The sequence below is a fragment of the Pristiophorus japonicus genome, chromosome 1 (genome assembly GCF_044704955.1).
Source record: "Pristiophorus japonicus isolate sPriJap1 chromosome 1, sPriJap1.hap1, whole genome shotgun sequence".
NCBI classification, from domain to species: Eukaryota; Metazoa; Chordata; class Chondrichthyes; family Pristiophoridae; genus Pristiophorus; species Pristiophorus japonicus.
The window spans coordinates 238,745,723-238,766,709 of NC_091977.1; positions in this window are offsets into that span (position 1 = coordinate 238,745,723).

Genomic DNA, 20,987 nt, shown 5'->3' on the forward strand with positions numbered 1-20,987 from the left:
GCAGTCAAGGCCACCTACAGGCCAAACACCCAAGGCCCGACCCCACTGCTGGCCAAGAACGGGAAAACACTCAACAAAGACACCGAGGCAATCAGGACCCACTGGAAGGAGCACTTCTTCGCTCGGAGAGTTGTGAGCATGTGGAATTCTCTACCACAGAAAGTTGTTGAGGCCAGTTCGTTTGATGTATTCAAAAGGGAGTTAGATGTGGCCCTTATGGCTAAAGGGATCAAGGGGTATGGAGAGAAAGCAGGAATGGGGTACTGAAGTGCATGATCAGCCATGAAGGGCTGAAGGGCTAAATGGCCTATTCCTGCACCTATTTTCTATGTTTCTATGTTTCCGCAATCGAGACTCTGCCTTTGACTCGAGTGTTCTCGACTCCATCCCGCAGCATGCTACCTGCTACCACATCAGTGAGATCCCACCACTACACGTGGTAGAAAAAGCCATAAGACAGCTTAAAAACAACAAGGGTATGTGTGCAGGTGGAATCCCTGCTGAGGCACTGAAATATGGCGGAGAGGCACTGCTGGCGCAAATACACAACTTCATCTTTCTCATCTGGAGGGAGGAGAGCATGCTGGGGGATCTCAGAGATACAGTGATTGTGACCATTTTTTAAAAAGGGGACAAGTCCGACTGCGGCAACTACAGAGGAATCTCCCTGTTATCAGCCACTGGGAAAGTCATTGCTGGAGTCCTCCTCAACCGTCTTCTTCCCGTGGCCGAGGAGCTCCTCCCAGAATCCCAGTGCGGATTTCATCCCCTACGGGGCACAACGGACATGATTTTTGCAGCGTAACAGCTGCAGGAAAATTGCAGGGAGCAGTGCCAGCCCTTATATATGGCCTTCTTCGACCTGACAAAGGCCTTTGATACTGTCAACCGCGAGGGGCTATGGAGCATCCTCCACTGTTTCGCATGCCCCCAAAAGTTCATCACCATCCTCCGCCTGCTTCATGATGACATGCAGGCCATGATCCTTAACAATGGATCCATCACAGACACAATCCACATCCGGTCTGGGGTCAAACAGGGCTGCGCCATCGCCCCAACACTCTTCTCAATCTTTCTCATTGCCATGCTCCACCTCACAGTCAACAAGCTCCCCGCTGGAGTGGACCTAAACTACAGAACCAGTGGGAACTTGTTCAACCTACACCATCTCCAGGCCAGGTCCAAGACCTCCCCAAACTCTGTCGTCAAGCTACAGTACGCGGACGACGCCTGCATCTGCGCACACACAGCGGCTAAACTCCAGGACATAGTTGACGTATTTACTAAGGCATACGAAAGCATGGCGTTATGCTAAACATCCGTAAGACAAAGGTCCTCCACCATCTTGTCCTCACCACACAGCACTCCCCCCCAGTCATCAAGATCCACGGCCCGGCCCTGGACACCGTGGACCACTTCCCATATCTCGGGGGCCTCCTATCAATAAGAGCAGGCATCGACAACGAGATCCAACACCGCCTCCAGTGCGCCAGTGTAGCCTTCGGCCGCCTGAGGAAAAGAGTGTTTGAAGAGCAGGCCTTCAAAACTGCCACCAAGCTCATGGTCTACAGGGCTGCAGCAATACCTGCCCTCCTGTATAGCTCAGAGACAGGGACCATGTACATCAGTCACCTCAAGTTGCTGGAGAAATATCACCAACGATGTCTCCGCAAGATCCCACAAATCCCTGGGAGGACAGGCGCACCAACATCAGCGTCCTCGTCCAGGCTAATATCCCCAGCATTGAAGCACTGACCACACTTGATCAGCTCCGCTGGGCAGGCCACATAGTTCGCATGCCTGACACGAGACTCCCATAGCAAGCGCTCTACTCGGAGCTCCTTCACGGCAAACGAGCCAAAGGTGGGGAGCAGAAACGCTACAAAGACACCCTCAAAGCCTCCCTGATAAAATGCAACATCCCCACTGACACCTGGGAGTCCTTGGCCCAAGACCACCCTAAATGGAGGAAGTGCATCCAAGAGGGCGCTGAGCACCTCGAGTCTCAATGCCGAGATCATGCAGAAATCAAGCACAGGCAGCGCAAAGAGCGTGTGGCAAACCAGTCCCACCCACCCCTTCCCTCAATTACTATCTGTCCCACCTGTGACAAGAGTCTGTGGCTCATGTATTGGACTGTTTAGCCACCAAAGAACTCACTTCAGGAGTGGAAGCAAGTCTTCCTCGATTCCGAGGGACTGCCTATGATGATGATGATGATGATGATGCATTGTGTTGTATTGTGTTGCATTGCATTATTTTGAATTGTGTTGCATTATGTTGCATTGTGTGTGCTGCATTCTGTTGTATTGTGTTACATTCTGTTGTGTTGCATTATGTTGCATTGCATTGCATTGTGTTGTATTGCGTTGCAATGTTTTTCTTTGTGTTATATTGTATTTCATTTCATTGCGTTGTGTTGCATTGTGTTGTAATGTGTTGTATTATGTAGCATTGTGCTATATTGTGTTGCATTGTGTTGCATTGTGTTGTATTGTGCTGCTTTGTGTTATATTGTGTAGCATAGTTTTGCATTGTTTTGCATTGTGTTGCATTGTGTTCTATTGTGTTGTAATGTGATGCATTGTGTTGTATTGTGTTGCAATGTGTTATATTGTGAGATAGCAGAGGTGGTCGCATTGGCGACCAACGAGGTGTGTGAGGGCAAACAATGCTACAAACGCTGGAATTACCTTGACGGATCCACTAGAGTAATTATTACATTTATTTACATGTACTTGTATACTTATATAATTTGATTTCTAACAGTCATGAGTGACCATCATCAGATGTGAGGTCTTTCACTTTTACCGGGAATGCTGTATTTAAAGCCTGCGGTCACGGTGCACGTCTTTAGGTAAAGAATGATAATTATCATAATAATCATGATTACATCTGTCGGTTATGTGTTGTATCAGTCTCTGTGACAGTACCTAGCAATGATATCACACAATATTCTTTTACAGAAGAAGCTATCGACGATGAGGTCTGTGCAGAGGCGAACAGGTGGGGGCGCCACCAGTCACCAGCAACATCACTGAGATGGAAGAGCGGCTGCTCGCCCTCGTGGGGAAGCACCCCTGGACAGCCATGGAAGCATCTGCAGACTCTGAAGTGATGCTACGTGAGTAATGTTTACATCATTGCTTGATGTAATTTCAATAGATGCCACATCCACTCATATCCGAACAATCATATATGATAGATGATTTCTAAAATTGTCATAGAAATAATGATGGCCTAATGAAAATTATTGCAATGCAGAATGTGTTGATGGTTTTGAAATGTGATGTCTGTGATGATTTTGATAGCATTGTTTCTTTTGTCGTGCATTTGCTGCGTGTAGTGATGGACTCACCTTGTTACCCTAGCACCCCCTTCTTCTCTAATAACCTCATTTGTGTTTTGTAGCTCAGCCAGCAGCACATTCCAAGGCAAGACCACAGATGCCAGCACGTGGAGACACGGGGCCGGACTCGGCAGACGATCCAAAATCTGGTGCTGAGGAGCTCCGATTCTCGCCCTTCAATCGACTGGGTTTGCTCTTCACAAATGAGAGCGCCGACTTCGAGGAACCTGCATCGCCAAACTCCAGAAGGCATTCCACCCCAAGGCCATCTAGTGTGCTCCGGCCATTCCCACCGCAATTCTGGAGGTACGGGGCCCAAGCACCTCACCACAGGGCACCGCAGGTGTCCCCAGGACGGAGCTGACCCCGCAGAGGTTTTGTGGACGCGGCAGGTCTGCTACACGTGCGCCAGATGAGAGCGGAGAGATGGTATAGTTGTCCAGGAGGACTGGAGACATAGGTGACCAGATCCTACATGCATTGGGGCGCATATCCCGACAGCTGGCCAGCATCTCCGGCACCATGACAGAGTAAGTTCTGCGGATTGCGGAGGCCCTGGAGGTGATAGCCAGGAACACTTGCGGCACAGGCCTCCCAGTGGTCCCGGAGCGCAGCTAGGTCCGCAACCCCGGTGCAAACGATGCTTGAGAAGCTGGAACAAGGTCCTGCTTATAGATCTGAGAACTTTCCCACTTGGTACCTCCCGCTCCCGTACTCGTGAAACCACTGGCTCTACCTTCAAACTTCCCAATGAGGTACTGCCTGAGGAGCGCATCGGCCAGGTGGCTTGGAGCGAGGAGAGGAAGAGGTAGAGGTGGGGAGAAGAAAGGGAGGGGGGAAGGAAAGTGAGATGCATGTCTGCAGGTGATGGCTTTGTTATATCTCCATCTCCGTGTATGCAATTTGTTGTAATGTATGGGGGGTGGGGCCACCCTGTTGGTTTGCCTTTTTATTCTGTGTTGCTGGACATGTTGAACATTTGATTGATGTCAATGGTGGAAAAAGTTGGGTGTGGGTGGGGGTTGGGTGTTATTGCCTGTGATACTTATGATTTCAGACCAATGTTGGTATAAAATGTTTTTTATTAAACATAACCCTGTTGTGCATTGTCTCAGATAGCTGCACCGTTACACACTGGTGATTCCTTAACATGAAAGAGTTAAATACAACTTAACATCAATCAACGTAAACTTTAACTGGCACGAAGGTAATGGTAATTGATGTCTGAGCTGCACACACACAGCAGTTTGTCAGCGTTGCCACTCACATCAACGCTCTTTCAGGCAAATCGTTCAGATATCAGCTCCTCGCATAAGAGTCTTGCAGCTATGTAGCCACCACGGGCCCTTTCCTGTGGTCTGGCGGGGTGAGTGGGCATGGTTGCATAGCCAGCCTGATTGTCTGGACCTAGGTCAGTGTCCAACCCCTCGTCGTCCTCTTCCTCTCTCTCCTGAGGTTGAGCATCAGTCCCTTCTGGCAATTCTTGGCTCCTTCTGGTAGCCAGGCTGTGCAGCATGGAGCACATGACCACAAATTTACCTACTTCCTCAGGTTTGTATTGTAGCTCCCCTCCTGAGTGGTCAAGACATTTGAAGCACCGCTTAAGCACAGTTATTGTTTGATGGCCCCATTGCATTGAAAGTATAATAGCGATTGATCAGAAGCAATGATTTCCTCACTAAAATACATCTAGAGTAAACCCGCAATAGTCCAGAGTCTGAAAATATGTCTGTTGAGATGTTCACTTCACCTGAGAAGAACTCCAGAGTCAATGCAAACTCCCCCGAAGTTGAAACAGCCTTTTGAATGAAGCGACCTGCAATTTTAAAACTGGCAGCCACACTGCTGGCATTTGTTCAGAACAGTTCCACTTTTTCTATGCGTTTTTTTGGGCGAGCGATATTGTGGGCGATATGTGTGCGAGGTGATGAAATGACAGTGGGCAATCCCCTGGGCGTTCGTTTCGCCAGATGTGCTCTTTACTGCAACAAAAAGTGGGCAGGCAGTATTATTGAATCTCGGCGTTAATGCCGTGTGGAAATTAATTCTGGGTGATATTATAGGCGTTGATTTCGCCCATTCTGATGATTCCGCCCCAAAAAAGTGGGAGGGTGGTAATATTTTTCCTGGCTTTAAGCACATGGGGAAAGTAACGCTCAGCGATAAGTTTCCTAAAAAAGCCCGTCAGTTTCCATTTTGTGCCAAAATGAGCGATATATGGGCGTTCAGCGTTAGACGTCATTTCAGCAGTAAAATAGGTATTAAGAGGGCATTAAGCCTGCAAACAAAGTGGAAGTTCTACCCCATTGTGTGATGTAACATCAATAGATGCCACACCCACTCATATCCGAACAATAATGTATGATAGATGATTGATAAAAGTGTTCTCTAAATAATGATGGCCTCATGAGAATTATTGCAATGCAGAATTTGTTAATGATCATGAAATATGATGTCTGTGATGATTTTCATGGCGGTGGTGCTTTTGTCATGCATATGCTGTGTGTAGCGTTGGAATCACCTTGTGACCTTAGCACCCCCTTCTCTTCTAATAACCTCATTTATGTTTTGCAGCTGAGCCAGAAAAGCAGCCCCATGCAACACCATCGAGTCCAGGAGCTGGGGGTGCAGGGCCGGATTTGCCGGACGATCGTGCATCTGGTGCTGAGGAGCCCCGATTCTCGCCTGTGTAGTTGCTGGGTGCATTCTCCACAGATGAGAGTGCAGAATTCGAGGAGCCTGCATCGCCAAGCTCCTTAATGCAGTCGACACCCATGATGTCTAGTGTTCCTGCGGCCATTCCCTCCTCCACCGTGGAGGTACAGGGCCCAAGCACATTGCCGCAGGGCACCCAAGGTGTCTCCAGGATGGCGCTGACCACATGGAGGTTGGTTCGATGCAGCAGGTCTGCTCCACGAGCGGCAGATCTGTGCAGTGACATGGTATACTTGTCCAGGAGGAATGTTGACATTGGTCAGCAGATCCTACAGATAATGTGGGGCATATCCCAACTGATGGTCAGCATGTCCGCCACCATGAGCGAGTATGTGCCACGGAGAGTGGAGTCCCTGGAGGTGAAAGCCAGGAACACAGGTGGCAGAGGCCTCCCATTGGTCCAGAGCATGGCACTGGACCCCAAGGTGCCGAACCCCCATTGCCAATGACATATGAGGGCCAGGAGGAAGATCTTGCTTCTGGCCCGGGGGACATTCCCACCTCGGGCCCGTCCTCTCCCATATCCGTCCAAGCAGCGGTTCTGTCATCATCCCCTCCAATGAAGTATCGCCTGAGGAGCTCCTCTGACAGGTCGCTTGGAGTCAGGGGGTGAAGGGGAAGGGGTGGAGGTGGGGAGGAGAAGCAGGGGGATGGGGAAAAGGAAGTGAGGTGTATGGCAGCAGCAGTTGTCTTGGGAATATTTTTATGTTGTTGGTGCTATTTTGGTTGGAGGGTCGGGAGAAGGGGCAAGGAGGCTACCTTGCTGATTTGCATTTGTGTTCAGTGTTGCTGGAAATGGTGACCAATCGAATGATGTAAATGTGATAAATTTGTTGTGGGGTAGGGTGGGGCGGAGGTAGGGTGGGTGCTTTTTACAATTATAATTATGATTTCACACAAATGGTCGGATTAAATGTTTTTTATTTAACATAACCTGGTTGCGCATTGTCTCAGGTAGCTGCGCCTACACACTGGTGATTCCTTAACATGAAAGGGTGTAATTACACTTAACTTGAATCAATTTACGAACATAACAACATAAGAAATAGGAACAGGAGTAGGCCATACGGCCCCTCAAGCCTGCTCCGCCATTCAATAAGATGATGGCTGATCTGATCATGGACTGAGCTCCACTGCCCTGCCTGCTCCCCATAACCCCTTATCCCCTTATCGTTTAAGAAACTATTTATTTTTGTCTTAAAATTATACAATGTCCCACCATCCACAGCTCTTTGAGGCAGTGAATTCCACAGATTTACAACCCTCTCAGAGAAGAAATTTCTCCTCATCACAATTTTAAATGGGCGGCCGCTTATTTTGAGATCTTACCCTTTAGTTCTAGTCTCACCCATCCTCTCTTGTCAAGCCAACTCATAATCTTATATGTTTCAATAAGAAAGGAAAAGGAGGCGGGGTGGTGTTGCAGTTTAAAGAGGAAATTAATGCAATTGTAATGAAAGACGTTAGCTTGGAAGATGTGGAATCGGTATGGGTGGAGCTACGGAATACCAAAGGGCAGAAAACGTTAGTGGGAGTTGTGTACAGATCTCCAAACAGTAGTAGTGATGTTGGGGAGGGCATCAAACAGGAAATTAGTGATGCATGCAATAAAGGTGCAGCAGTTATCATGGGTGACTTTAATATGTATATAGATTGGGCTAACCAAACTGGAAACAATACGGTGGAGGAGGATTTCCTGGAGTGCATAAGGGATGGTTTTCTAGATCAATATGTTGAGGAACCAACTCGGGGGGAGGCCATCTTAGACTGGGTGTTGTGTAATGAGAGAAGATTAATTAGCAATCTCGTTGTGCGAGGCCCCTTGGGGAAGAGTGACCATAATATGGTGGAATTCAACATTAGGATGGAGAAGGAAACAGTTAATTCAGAGACCATGGTCCAGAACTTAAAGAAGGGTAACTTTGAAGGTATGAGGTGTGAATTGGCTAGGATAGATTGGTGAATGATACTTAAGGGGTTGACAGTGGATGGGCAATGGCAGACATTTAGAGACCACATGGATGAACTACAACAATTGTACATTCCTGTCTGGCGTAAAAATAAAAAAGGGAAGGTGGCTCAACCGTGGCTATCAAGGGAAATCAGGGATAGTATTAAAGCCAAGGAAGTGGCATACAAATTGGCCAGAAATAGCAGCGAACCCGGGGACTGGGAGAAATTTAGAACTCAGCAGAGGAGGACAAAGGGTTTGATTAGGGCAGGGAAAATAAAGTACGAGAGGAAGCTTCCAGGGAACATTAAAATGGACTGTAAAAGCTTCTATAGATATGTAAGGAGAAAAAGGTTAGTAAAGACAAACATAGGTTCCCTGCAGTCAGAATCAGCGGAAGTCAAAATGGGGAACAAAGAAATGGCAGCCTAATTGAACAAGTACTTTGGTCCGGTATTCATTAAGGAGGACACAAACAACTTTCCAGATATAAAAGGGGTCAGAAGGTCTAGTAAGAAGGAGGAACTGAGGGAAGTCCTTATTAGTTGGGAAATTGTGTTGCTGAAATTGATGGGATTGAAGGCCGATAAATCCCCAGGGCCTGATGGTCTGCATCCCAGAGTACTTAAGGAGGTGGCCTTGGAAATAGCAGATGCATTGACAGTCATTTTCCAACATTCCATAGACTCTGGATCAGTTCCTATGGAGTGGAGGGTAGCCAATGTAACCCCACTTTTTAAAAAAGGAGGGCGAGAGAAAACAGGGAATTATAGACCGATCAGCCTGACATCAGTAGTGGGTAAAATGATGGAATCAATTATTAAGGATGTCATAGCAGCGCGTTTGGAAAGAGGTGACATGATAGGTCCAAGTCAGCATGGAGTTGTGAAAGGGAAATCATGCTTGACAAATCTTCTGGAATTTTTTGAGGATGTTTCCAGTGGAGTGGACAAGGGAGAACCAGTTGATGTGGTGCACTTAGACTTTCACAAGGCTTTCGACAAGGTCCCACACAAGAGATTAATGTGCAAAGTTAAAGCACATAGGATTGGGGGTAGTGTGCTGACATGATTTGAGAACTGGTTGGCAGACAGGAAGCAAAGAGTAGGAGTAAATGGGTACTTTTCAGAATGCAGCCAGTAACTAGTGGGGTACCGCAAGGTTCTGTGCTGGGGCCCCAGCTGTTTACATTGTACATTAATGATTTAGACGAGGGGATTAAATGTAGTATCTCCAAATTTGCAGATGACACTAAGTTGGGTGGCAGTGTGAGCTGCGAGGAGGATGCTATGAGGCTGCAGAGTGACTTGGATAGGTTAGGTGAGTGGGCAAATGCATGGCTGATGAAGTATAATGTGGATAAATGTGAGGTTATCCACTTTGGTTGTAAAAACAGAGAGACAGACTATTATCTGAATGGTGACAGATTAGGAAAATGGGAGGTGCAATGAGACCTGGGTATCATGGTACATCAGTCAATGAAGGTTGGCATGAGGGTACAGCAGGCGGTTAAGAAGGCAAATGGCATGTTGGCCTTCATAGCGAGGGGATTTGAGTACAGGGGCAGGGAGGTGTTACTACAGTTGTACAGGGCCTTGGTGGGGCCACACCTGGAGTATTGTGTACAGTTTTGGTCTCCTAACTTGAGGAAGGACATTCCTGCTATTGAGGGAGTGCAGTCAAGGTTCACCAGACTGATTCCCGGGATGGCGGTACTGACATATCAAGAAAGACTGGATCAACTGGACTTGTATTTTCTGGAGTTCAGAAGAATGAGAGGGGATCTCATAGAAACGTTTAAAATTCTGACGGGTTTAGACAGGTTAGATGCAGGAAGAATGTTCCCAATGTTGGGGAAGTCCAGAACCAGGGGTCACAGTCTTAGGACAAGGGGTAAAGCATTTAGGACTGAGATGAGGAGAAACTTCTTCACTCAGAGAATTGTTAACCTGTGGAATTCCCTGCCGCAGAGAGTTGTTGATGCCAGTTCACTGGATATATTCAAGAGGGAGTCAGATATGGCCCTTACGGTTAAGGGGATCAAGGGGTATGGAGAGAAAGCAGGAAAGGGGTACTGAAGGAATGATCAGCCATGATCTTATTGAATGGCGGTGCAGGCTCGAAGGGCCGAATGGCCTATTCCTGCACCTTTTTTCTATGTTTCTATGTTTCTCGTTATATCCAGGTAGTCTGGGTTGTGGTTTCTAGTAGCTGTGTTTACTTCGTGTGCAGGGCTTAGCTACGTCTATTCGCGTATGCGGTCTGACCTACTTTAACATTAGCTTGCTTGTTGCCAGGCAGAGACAGCTTGACTACATTTTCTTACTCAGAGGCCTAATATCTACAAAAGTGGAATTTCTAGAATCCCACTACAGGATTGAAGGCAGATAAATCTCTAGCGACTGATGATCTGCATCCCAGAGTACATAAAGAGGTAGCCATGGTAATAGTAGATGCATTGGTTATAATCTTCCAAAATTATATAGATTATGGAACAGTTCCTGCAGATTGGAGGGTGGCAAATGTAAACCCACTATTTAAAAAAGGAGGGAGGGAGAAAACGGGGGACAACAGACCGGTTAGCCTGACATCAGTAGTAGGGAAAATATGAGAGTCTATTATAAAGGATGTGATAACGGCGCACTTAGATAATATCAACAGGATTAGACAAAGTCAACATGGATTTATGAAAGGAAAATCACGTTTGACAAACCTACTGGAGTTTTTTGAGGATGTAACTGATAGAATAGATAAGGGAGAACCAGTGGATGTCATGTATTTGGATTTTAGAAGGCCTTTGATAAAGTCCCACATAAGAGCATAGTGTGCCAAATTAAAACACATAGGGCTAGATTTTCCACTTTTATGCTTATCGCCCAAAAATGGGCGTTATTTCCGGCGTGTACAGTAAAAAACTGTTTTCAGATCGTCGGCTTCTCGCCCATTCTCAAAGCACCTAGTCTCTATTTTTGAAAATGGGCGTTACCGCGAGCGATATGAAATAGACGGTAGCATTAAATTTTTTTGACCTTCTGCTATCCTTCGCAACGACATGACAACGCTCGATTCCCATGATTCAGGAGGTCAAGGGTCATCATGACATGCGCAGAAGAGGAGACAGAAAGAGAGGGAGCTGAAAGAGATTGAAGGTATGTGTGGCTGTGGTGTGTGCTTGTTTGGCTGTTATGGGAGGCACGCACCACCAGCAGCAAAAACCCTACTAAGCACCCAGTTTTTGTCCAACAAATAAGATAGAACATGGAAGGGATGGTGGCGGCTCTGGAGCTGGTAGCCAGGAATACTGGTGGCAGAGGGCTTCCAGTGGTCCCGGAGCGTGGCACTGCACCCCAAGGTGCCGCACCCCCATTGCCAACCACACATGAGAGCCAGCAGCAACATCTTACTTCTGGCTCAGAGCACATTCCCACCTCGGAACCGTATCTGTCCAAGTAGCGGTTCGGCCGTCACCCCCACCCCTCCCCCCGCCCCCAATGAAGCATCGCCTGAGGACCTCCTCGGCCCGGCGGTTTGGAGTCAGGAGGGGAAGGGGAAAGGATAGAGGTGAGGAGGAGATGCGAGGGGTTGGGGAGAAGGGTTGTTTTTTACAGAAATACTGATGTTTTCAGACACATGTCGGTTAAAAATGTTTTTATTTAACAGAACGTTGTAGCACATTGGCTCAGATAGCTGCACCGTTACACGCTGGTGATTCCTTAACATCAAAGAGTATAATTACACTTAACTTCAATCAATTTAAACTTTAACTGTCACCAAGGTGATGCCCGCCATTGATGTATCACCTGCACATCCAGCAGTGTGTCAGCCTTGTAAATAACACCAACATTCTTTCAGGCAAAGGGATCATTGATGAGCGCCTGACGTAACGCTCTTGCAGCTATCATGCCACTTGGGGCCCTTTCATACGGTTTACAGGGGGACGGGGGCCTGGCTTCAGCGTCAGCCTGATTGTCTGGGCCAATGTCAGCGTCCGCCTCTTCGTCCTCCTCTTCCTCTCTCTGGTGAGGTGGATTGTCAGACTCATCTGGCAATTCTTGTCCCCTCCTGATAGTCAGGTTGTGCAGCATGGAGCACACCACCACGAATTGAGCTACCTGCTCAGGGTGGTATTGGTGCTCGCCTCCTGAGTGGTCCAGGCATCGAAAGTGCTGCTTCAGCACTCCACTGGTTTTCTCCATGATATTGCGAGTTGCTCTGTGGCTCTTGTTGTATCGCCTCTCGGCTTCGGTGTGGGTGTCACACAGGGGGGTCATCAGCCAGGTGTCGAGGTCATATCCTTTATCACCAAGCATCCAGCATTGACCTGGTGGCTCATTTTTAAACAAGTCAGATATAGTGCTCTTACACAAGATGTGAGCATCATGGATGCTGCCCAGAAATTGAGCATTCACTGTCAGTAGAACTTGCTGGTGGTCAACAACCAGTTGGACATTCAGGGAGTGGAATCCTTTGCAGTCCCTGAAAACCTCTGTATCCTGAAAAGGTGCCTGCATCACGATGTGCATACAGTCTATTGCACCTTGGGGATGTTTGCAATTTTGGAGAATCCTAGAGCCCTCTCACTCTGTGCCTCCCTAGTCATCGGGAAGCTGATCAAGTCCCTCCTTCATGCATACAGGGCTTCAGTAACCTGCCTAATGCAGTGATGTGTGGCATGCTGAAAAATCCACAAATGTCGCCAGCTGTGGCCTGAAAAGAACCCAAGGCATAGAACGACAGTGCCATGGTGACTTTGACCTCGACGGACAGTGCAGTATTGATGGTGCAGGCAAGCTGCAGATCTCCCCTTATCAGCTGGCATACCTCAGTGATAATCTCTTTGTGGAAGCGCAGTCTCTGAAGGCAGGTGGTGTCGGGCAAATCGAGGTAAGACTCCTTCTCCCTGTACTTGCGGGGGGTGTAACCTCTGGTCCTCCTCATCGGTCTGGCACATCTTACATTGGGCACATAATGCTATGGAGTTTACCTTTGGCAATCTCGAATCTGATGCTTGTAATTGGTCATCAAGAGAGGGTGAGAAAGGACAGGCCCCATTGCAGTAGCTCTCTGTTTTCCACCGATTTGTCACAAACAAGGAATGTCCCGATGAAGATACCTATTCAATTCCAATCAGTCACAGTATGGTCAAGATGTTTGTAGAGATGTTCACATCAACTCCAACGAGCTCCAGAGTACATCCAAACTCCCCGGAGGTTGAAACACAACAGCCTTTTCAAGGACGCGACATGTGATCTACAACATGGCGTCCATGTGTGCTAGGTGGTGAAAATGACGCTCAGCGATCTCATGGCCGCTAGTTTCGATAAATATGCTCTTTACGACAAAAAAAAGTCAACGGGCGGTATTATTGAATCTCGGCATTAATTCGGTGCGGAAATTAATACTGGGCGATATTGTGGGCTTTCATTTTGCACATTCTGATGATTCCGCCCCAAAATATGGCGGGCGGTAGAATGTTTTCCTGTCATTAAGCACATGGGGAAAGTATCGCTCGGTGATATGTTTCTGAGCATTGTCCATCAGTTTCTATTTTGTGACTAAATGGGCGATATCTGGCCGTTATTTGTCATTTCAGTGGTAAAATGGGTGGTAATTGGGTGTTAAGCATACAAAAAAAGTGGAGGTTCCAGCCCATAGGATTGGGGGTAATGTATTGGCATGGATTGAAAATTGGTTAACTAACAGGAACAGATATCAGGAATAAACGGGTCTTTTTCGGGGTCGCGGGCAGTGACTCGTGGAGTACCAAAGGGATCACTGCTTGGGCCCCAGTTATTCACAATATACATAAATGATTTGGATGAGAGAACCAAATGTAATATTTCCAAGTTTGTTGACAACACAAAACTAGGTTGGACTGTGAGTTGTGAGGAGGATGCAAAGAAGCTGCAAGGCGACTTAGATAGGTTGACTGAGTGGGAAAACACATGGCCGATGCAGTATAATGTGGATAAATGTGAAGTTATCCACTTTGGTCGGAAAAACATAACGACAAAGTATTATTTAAATTGTGATGGCTTGGGAAGTGTCGATGTACAGAGGGACCTGGGTGTCCTTGTATACCAGTCATTGAAAGCAAACATGCAGGTGCAGCAAGCAGTTAGGAAGGCAAATAGTATGTTGGCCTTCATTGCAAGAGGATTTGAGTACAGGAGCAAGGATGTCTTACTACAGTTATACAGGGCCTTGGTGAGACCACACCTGGAGTATTGTGTGCAGTTTTGGTCTTCTTACCTAAGAAAGGATATACTTGCCATAGAGGGAGTGCAGCGAAGGTTCACCTGACTGATTCCTGGGATGGCAGGATTGTCGTATGAGGAGAGATCGGGTCGACTAGGCCTGTATTCACTGGAGTTTAGAAGAATGAGAGATGATCTCATTGAAACGTATAAAATTCTGACTGGATTGGATATATTAGCTGCAGGGAGGATGTTTCCCCTGGCTGGGAAGTCTGGAACAAGGGGTCACAGTCTCAGGATATGGGGTAGCAAATTTAGGACCGAGATGAGGAGACATTTTTTCACTCAGAGGGTGGTGAACCTGTGGAATTCTCTCCCACAGAAGGTTGTGGAGGCCAAGGGCTAGAATCTCCACTTTTTTTGCATGCTTAACTCCCAATTAATGCCCGTTTTATCATTGAAATGACGTATAACGCCCATATATCGCCCATTTTGGCACAAAATGGAAACTGACGGGCATTTTTCTGAAACTTATCGCCGAGCATTACCATCCCCATGTGCTTAATGCTGATAAAAAATATTACTGGCCTCCCACGTTTTTTGGGACAGAATCAGCAGAATAGGCGATTTCAACACTCATAATATCGTCCAGCTTTACTTTCCGCACTGATTTAACGGCGAGATTCAATATTAACACCCGCCCACTGTTTTTTGTCGTAAAGAGCATATTTACTGAAATTAGCGGCCATGAGATCGCTCAGTGTCAATTTCACCACCTTGCACACATATCACCCATAATATCGTTCGCTCAAAAAAACACCCAGAAAAAGTGGAAATAACCGGGGCGAATCACAGAGTTATGGACGCCATGTTGTAGATCACATGTCGCGTCCTTTAAAAGGCTGCTGTGCTTCAACCTCGGTGGAGTTCGGTTGTACTCTGCAGGTTGTTGGAGTTAATGTGAACATCTGTATAAATATCTTGACCATACTGTGACTGATTGGAATTGAAGAGGTGTGTTCGCCGGGACATTCCTTGTTTGTGACCAATCGGTGGAAAACAGAGAGCTACTGCAATGAGTTCTGTCCTTTCTCACCCTCTCTTGGTGACCAAATACGTACAGCAGATTCAACATCACTGAAGGAATGCTCCACTGCATTATGTGCCCAATGTACCTCCGACACCACCTGCCTTCGGAGACAGCCCTTCCACAAATAAATTATCACTGAGGTATGCCAACTGAAAAGGACAGATCTGCAGCCTGCCAGCACCATCAGTGTCTGTCGAGGTCAAAGTCACCGCGGCACTGTCATTCTATACCTCGGGATCTTTTCAGGCCACAGCTGGAGACATTTGCGGACTTTCTCAGCATGCCATGCATTGCTGCATTAGACAGGTCACTGAAGCCCTGTACACATGCAGGAGGGACTTGATCAGCTTCCCTATGACCAGGGAGGCACAGAGTGAGAGGGCTCTAAGATTCTCCAGAATTGCAAACTTCCCCAAGGTGCAGGGAGCAATAGACTGTACGCACATCGCGATACGGGCACCTTTTCAGGATGCAAAGGTTTTCAGGAACAGCAAAGGATTCCACTCCCTGAATGTCCAACTGGTTGTCGACCACCAGCAAATTATACTGGCAGTGAATGCTCAATTTCTGGGCAGCATCCATGATGCTCACATTCTGCATGTGTGCACTGTATCTGACTTGTTTACCAATGAGCCACAAGGTCAATGCTGGATGCTTGGTGACAAAGGATATGGCCTCGTCACCTTGCTGATGACCCACTGTGTGACACCCACACCGAAGCCGAGAGGCGATACAACGAGAGGCACAGAGCAACTTGTAATATCGTGGAGAAAACCATCAGAGTGCTGAAGCAGCGCTTTAGATGCTTGGACCACGCAGGAGGTGAGCTCTAATACAACCCTGAGCAGGTAGCTCAATTCGTGGTGGTGTGTTCAATGCTTCACAACCTGTCTATCAGGAGGGGACAAGAATTGCCTACAGTCCACTTCACCAGAGAGAGGAAGAGGAGGACGAGGAGGGCGAGGAGGCGGACGCTGACAAAGGCCCAGACAATCAGGCTGACACTGAAGCCATGCCCTTACCCCTACTGTAGACCGCATGAAAGGGCCCATGGTGGCATGATAGCTGCAAGAGCCTTAAGTCATGAGCTCATCAATGATCGCTATGCCTGAAAGAACCTTCGTCTTATTTGCAAGGCTGAAACACTGCTGGGTGTGCAGGTGATACATCAATGGCGGACATCACCTTGGTGACAGTTAAAGTTTAAGTTGATTGAACTTAAGTGTGATTAAACCCCTTGATGCAAAGGAATCACCGGCGTGTAATGGTGCAGCTATCTGAGCCAATGTGCTACAAGGTTTTGTGAAATAATAAACATTTAAACCGAACATTAGTCTCAAATCATCAATATTTCTGTACAAACCAACCATACCCCCCAGCCCCCAATCCCCGCTTTTCTTCCACACCTCTACCCCTTCCCCTTCCCCTCCTGACTCCAAGCCTCCTGGCCGAGGAGGTCCTCAGGCAATGCTTCATTGGTGGGGGGCGGGGGAGTGATGGCCAAGGCACTGCTTGGACGGATACAGGAGATGACAATCCCACGGTGGGAATGTTCTCTGAGCCAGAAGTAAGATATTTTGCTGGCTCTCGTGTGGCTGGCAATGGGGGTGCGGCAGCTTGGGCTGCAATGCCACGCTCCGGGGCCACTGGGAGCCCTCTGCCACCAATGTTCCTGGCTACCAGCTCCAGGGCTTCCTCCATCCCTTCCATGTTATATCTTATTTGTTGGACAAAAACTCGGTGCCAACTATGTTCTTTGTGCTTAGTAGGCTTTTTGCTACTGATGAATCTCCGTCGCTCCTCTCAACAGCCAAACAAGCACACACCACAGCCACACACGCTTTCAGTGCCTCTGAGCTCCCTCTCTCTCTGTCTTCTCTTCAGCGCATGTCATGATGACCCTTGGCCTCCTGAATCACGGGAATCGAGCGTTATCATGCCATTGCTAAATATGGCCACACTTTACGGCGGAAGATCTAAAAAAATTTACGCTACCGCCCATTTGATATTGCTCGCAATAACGGCCATTTTCAAAAGTGTAAACTAGGTGCTTTGAGAATGGGCGAGAAACCGGCGATCTGAAAACCCTTTTTTCCCGACCATGCCAGAAATAACGCCAATTTTTGGGTGATAAGCTCAAAAGTGGAGGTTCTAGTCCTAGGTGTTTTGGGACTGGGCGAGAAGCCGGCGATCTGAAAACCTTTTTTTAATACCCACGCCGGAAATAACGCCATTTTGGGGCAATAAGCACCATATCACTTAAAATATTTAAGAGGGAGATAGATAGATTTAAAGAAACAAAAGGCATCAAGGGGTATGGGGAAAAAATGAGAATATGGTGTTGAGATGGAGGATCAGCCATGATCACATTGAATGGCGGTGCAGACTTGAAGGGTTGAATGGACTATTACTGCTCCTATTTTCTATGTTTCTATGATATTATGGCGTTGGTTTCGCCGATTTTGATCTTTCCGCCGAAAAGAGGTGAGCGGGTGCTATTATTTTTTGTCGGCGTTATCATGCCAAAATTAACGCTCGGCAATAAGTGACCGAGAAATGGCCGTTAGTTTCCATTTTGCTGCTAAATGGGTGATATTTGGGCATTATATCTCATTTAAGCATTAAAATGGACGTTAAGTGGGCGGTATGCATGCAAAAATAATGAAAGTCTAGCCCATTGTGTTGCATGCTGTTGTGTTGCATTGTGTTCTGTTTCACTGTGCTGAATTATTTTGTGTTGCTTTGTGCATGTTGCATTGTGTTGCATTCTGCTGTGTTGCATCATGTAGCATTGTGTTGCATTGCATTGCATTATGTTGCATGGCATAGCATTACATTGTGTTGCATTGCATTGTATTGTGTTGCATTGTGCTTCATTTCATTGTGTTGCATTGAAACATAGAAACATAGAGACATAGAAAATAGGTGCAGAAGTAGGCCATTCGGCCCTTCGAGCCTGCACCGCCATTCAATAAGATCATAACTGATCATTCACTTAGTACCCCTTTCCTGCTTTCTCTCCATACCCCTTGATCCCCTTAGCCGTAAGGGCCATATCTAACTCCCTCTTGAATACATCCAATGAACTGGCATCAACAACTCTCTGCGGCAGAGAATTCCACAGGTTAATAACTCTCTGAGTGAATAAGTTTCTCCTCATCTCAGTCCTAAATGGCCTACCCCTTATTCTAAGACTATGTCCCCGGTTCTGGACTTCCCCAACATCGGGAACATTCTTACCGCATCTAACCTGTCCAGTCCCATCAGAATCTTATATGTTTCTATGAGATCCCCTCTCATCCTTCTAAACTCCAGTGAATAAAGGCCCAGTTGATCCAGTCTCTCCTCATATGACAGTCCAGCCATCCCTGGAATTAGTCTGGTGAACCTTCGCTGCACTCCCTCAATAACAAGAACATCCTTCCCCAGATTAGGAGATCAAAACTGAACACAATATTCCAGGTGAGGCCTCACTAAGGCCCTGTACAACTGCAGTAAGACCTCCCTGCTCCTATACTCAAATCCCCTAGCTATGAAGGCCAACCTACCATTTGCCTTCTTCACCGCCTATTGTACCTGCCTGCCAACCTTCAATGACTGATGAACTATGACATGCAGGTCTTGTTGCACCTCCCCTTTTCCTAATCTGCAACCATTCAAATAATATTCTGCCTTTGTGTTTTTGCCCCCAAAATGGATAACCTCACATTTATCCACATTATACTGCATCTGCTATACATTTGCCCACTCACCTAACCTGTCCAAGTCACCCTGCAGCCTCTTAGCATCCCCCTCACATCTCATGCCCAGTTTAGTGTTATCTGCAAATTTGGAGATATTACATTCAATTCCTTCGTCTAAATCATTAATGTATATTGTAAAGAGCTGGGGTCCCAGCACTGTTGTGTTGCATTGTTATGTGTTGTGGCGTGTTGTGTTGTATTGTTTTGCATTATGTTGCATTGCATTCTGTGGCATTGTGTTGTGTGCATTCTGTTGCATTGTGCTGTGTTGCGTTGCATTGCATTCTGTTGTGTTGTGTTGTGTGGCATTGCATTACATTGTGTTGCATTGCATTGTGTTCCATTGTGATGCATTTTGCCACGATGTGTTGCATTGTTTTGCATGGAATTACATTGCATTGTGTTGCATTGTTTTGTATTGTGTTGTGTTGCATTGTGTTGCATGGCATTGCATTGTTTTGTATTATATTGCCTTGTGTGTTATTGTGGTTTATTATGTAGTATTGTGTTGTATTATGTTGCCTTGTGTAATATTGTGTTGCATTGTGTTGCATTTCCCATACCTCAGGAGGTTCCTATCAACAAGGGCAAACATTGACGACGAGGTCCAACACCCCAACCAGTGCACCAGTGCAACCTTCCGCCGCCTGAAGAAAAGAGTGTTTGAAGACCAGGAACTCAAATCTACTACCAAGCTCATGGTCTACAGAACTGTAGTAATACCCGTCCTCCTGTATGGCTCAGAGGCATGGACCATGTACAGCAGACACCTCAAGTCACTGGAGAAATACCACCGATGATGCTTCCGCAAGATCCTACAAATCCTCTTGGAGGACAGATGCACCAACATTACTGTCCTCAACCAGGCTAACATCCCCAGCATTGAAGCACTGACCGTACTCGATCAGCTCCGCTGGGCAGGCCACATAGTTTGCATGCCTGACACGAGACTCCCGAAGCAAGCGCTCTACTCGGAACTCCTTCATGGCAAACAAGCCAAAGGTGGCCAGAGGAAATGTTTCAAGGACACCCTCAAAGGCTCCTTGATGAAGTGCAACATCCCCACCGACACCTGAGAGTCCCTGGCCAAAGACCGCCCGAAGTGGAGGAAGTGCATCCGGGAGTGCGCTGAGCACCTCGAGTCTCACCGCCAAGTGCATGCAGAAACCAAGTGCAGGCAGCGGAAAGGCCGAGTGGCAAACCAGTCCCACCCACCCTTTCCCTCAACGATTGTCTGTCCCACCTGTGACAGGGACTGTGGTTCTCGTATTGGACTATTCAGTCACGTAAGAACTCATTTTTAGAGTGGAAGCAAGTCTTTCTCGACTTCGAGGGACTGCCTATGATGATGATGTGTTGCATTGTGTTGCATTAAGTTGCATTTTGTTGCATTGCATTGAATTGTGCTGCATGCATTGCATTCTGCTGCATTGTTTTGTTCTATTGTGCTGCATTGTGTTGCACTGTGTTGTGTTGCATTGTGTTGCACTGCGTTGCATTACATTGTGCTGCACTGTATTGTATTGCATTGCACTGTGTTGTGTTACATTGTGTTGCACTGTGTTGTGTTGCATTGTGTTGCATTGTATTGCACTGTGTTGTGTTGCATTGTGGTGCACTGCATTGTGTTGCATTGCATTGTGTTGCACTGTGTTGCATTGCATTGTGTTGCACTGTGTTGCATTGCGTTGCATTGTATTGTGTTGCATTGTGTTGCATTGCGCTGCACTGTGTTATGTTGCATTGTGTTGCATTGTGTTGCATTGCATTGTGTTGTTGCATTGTGTTGCATTGCATTGCACTGTGCTGTGTTGCATTGTGTTGCATTGTCTTGCATTGCATTGTGTGCACTTTGTTGCATTGCGTTGCACTGTGTTGTGTTGCATTGTGTTGCATTACGTTGCACTGTGTTGTGTTGCATTATGTTGTATTGTTTTGCGTT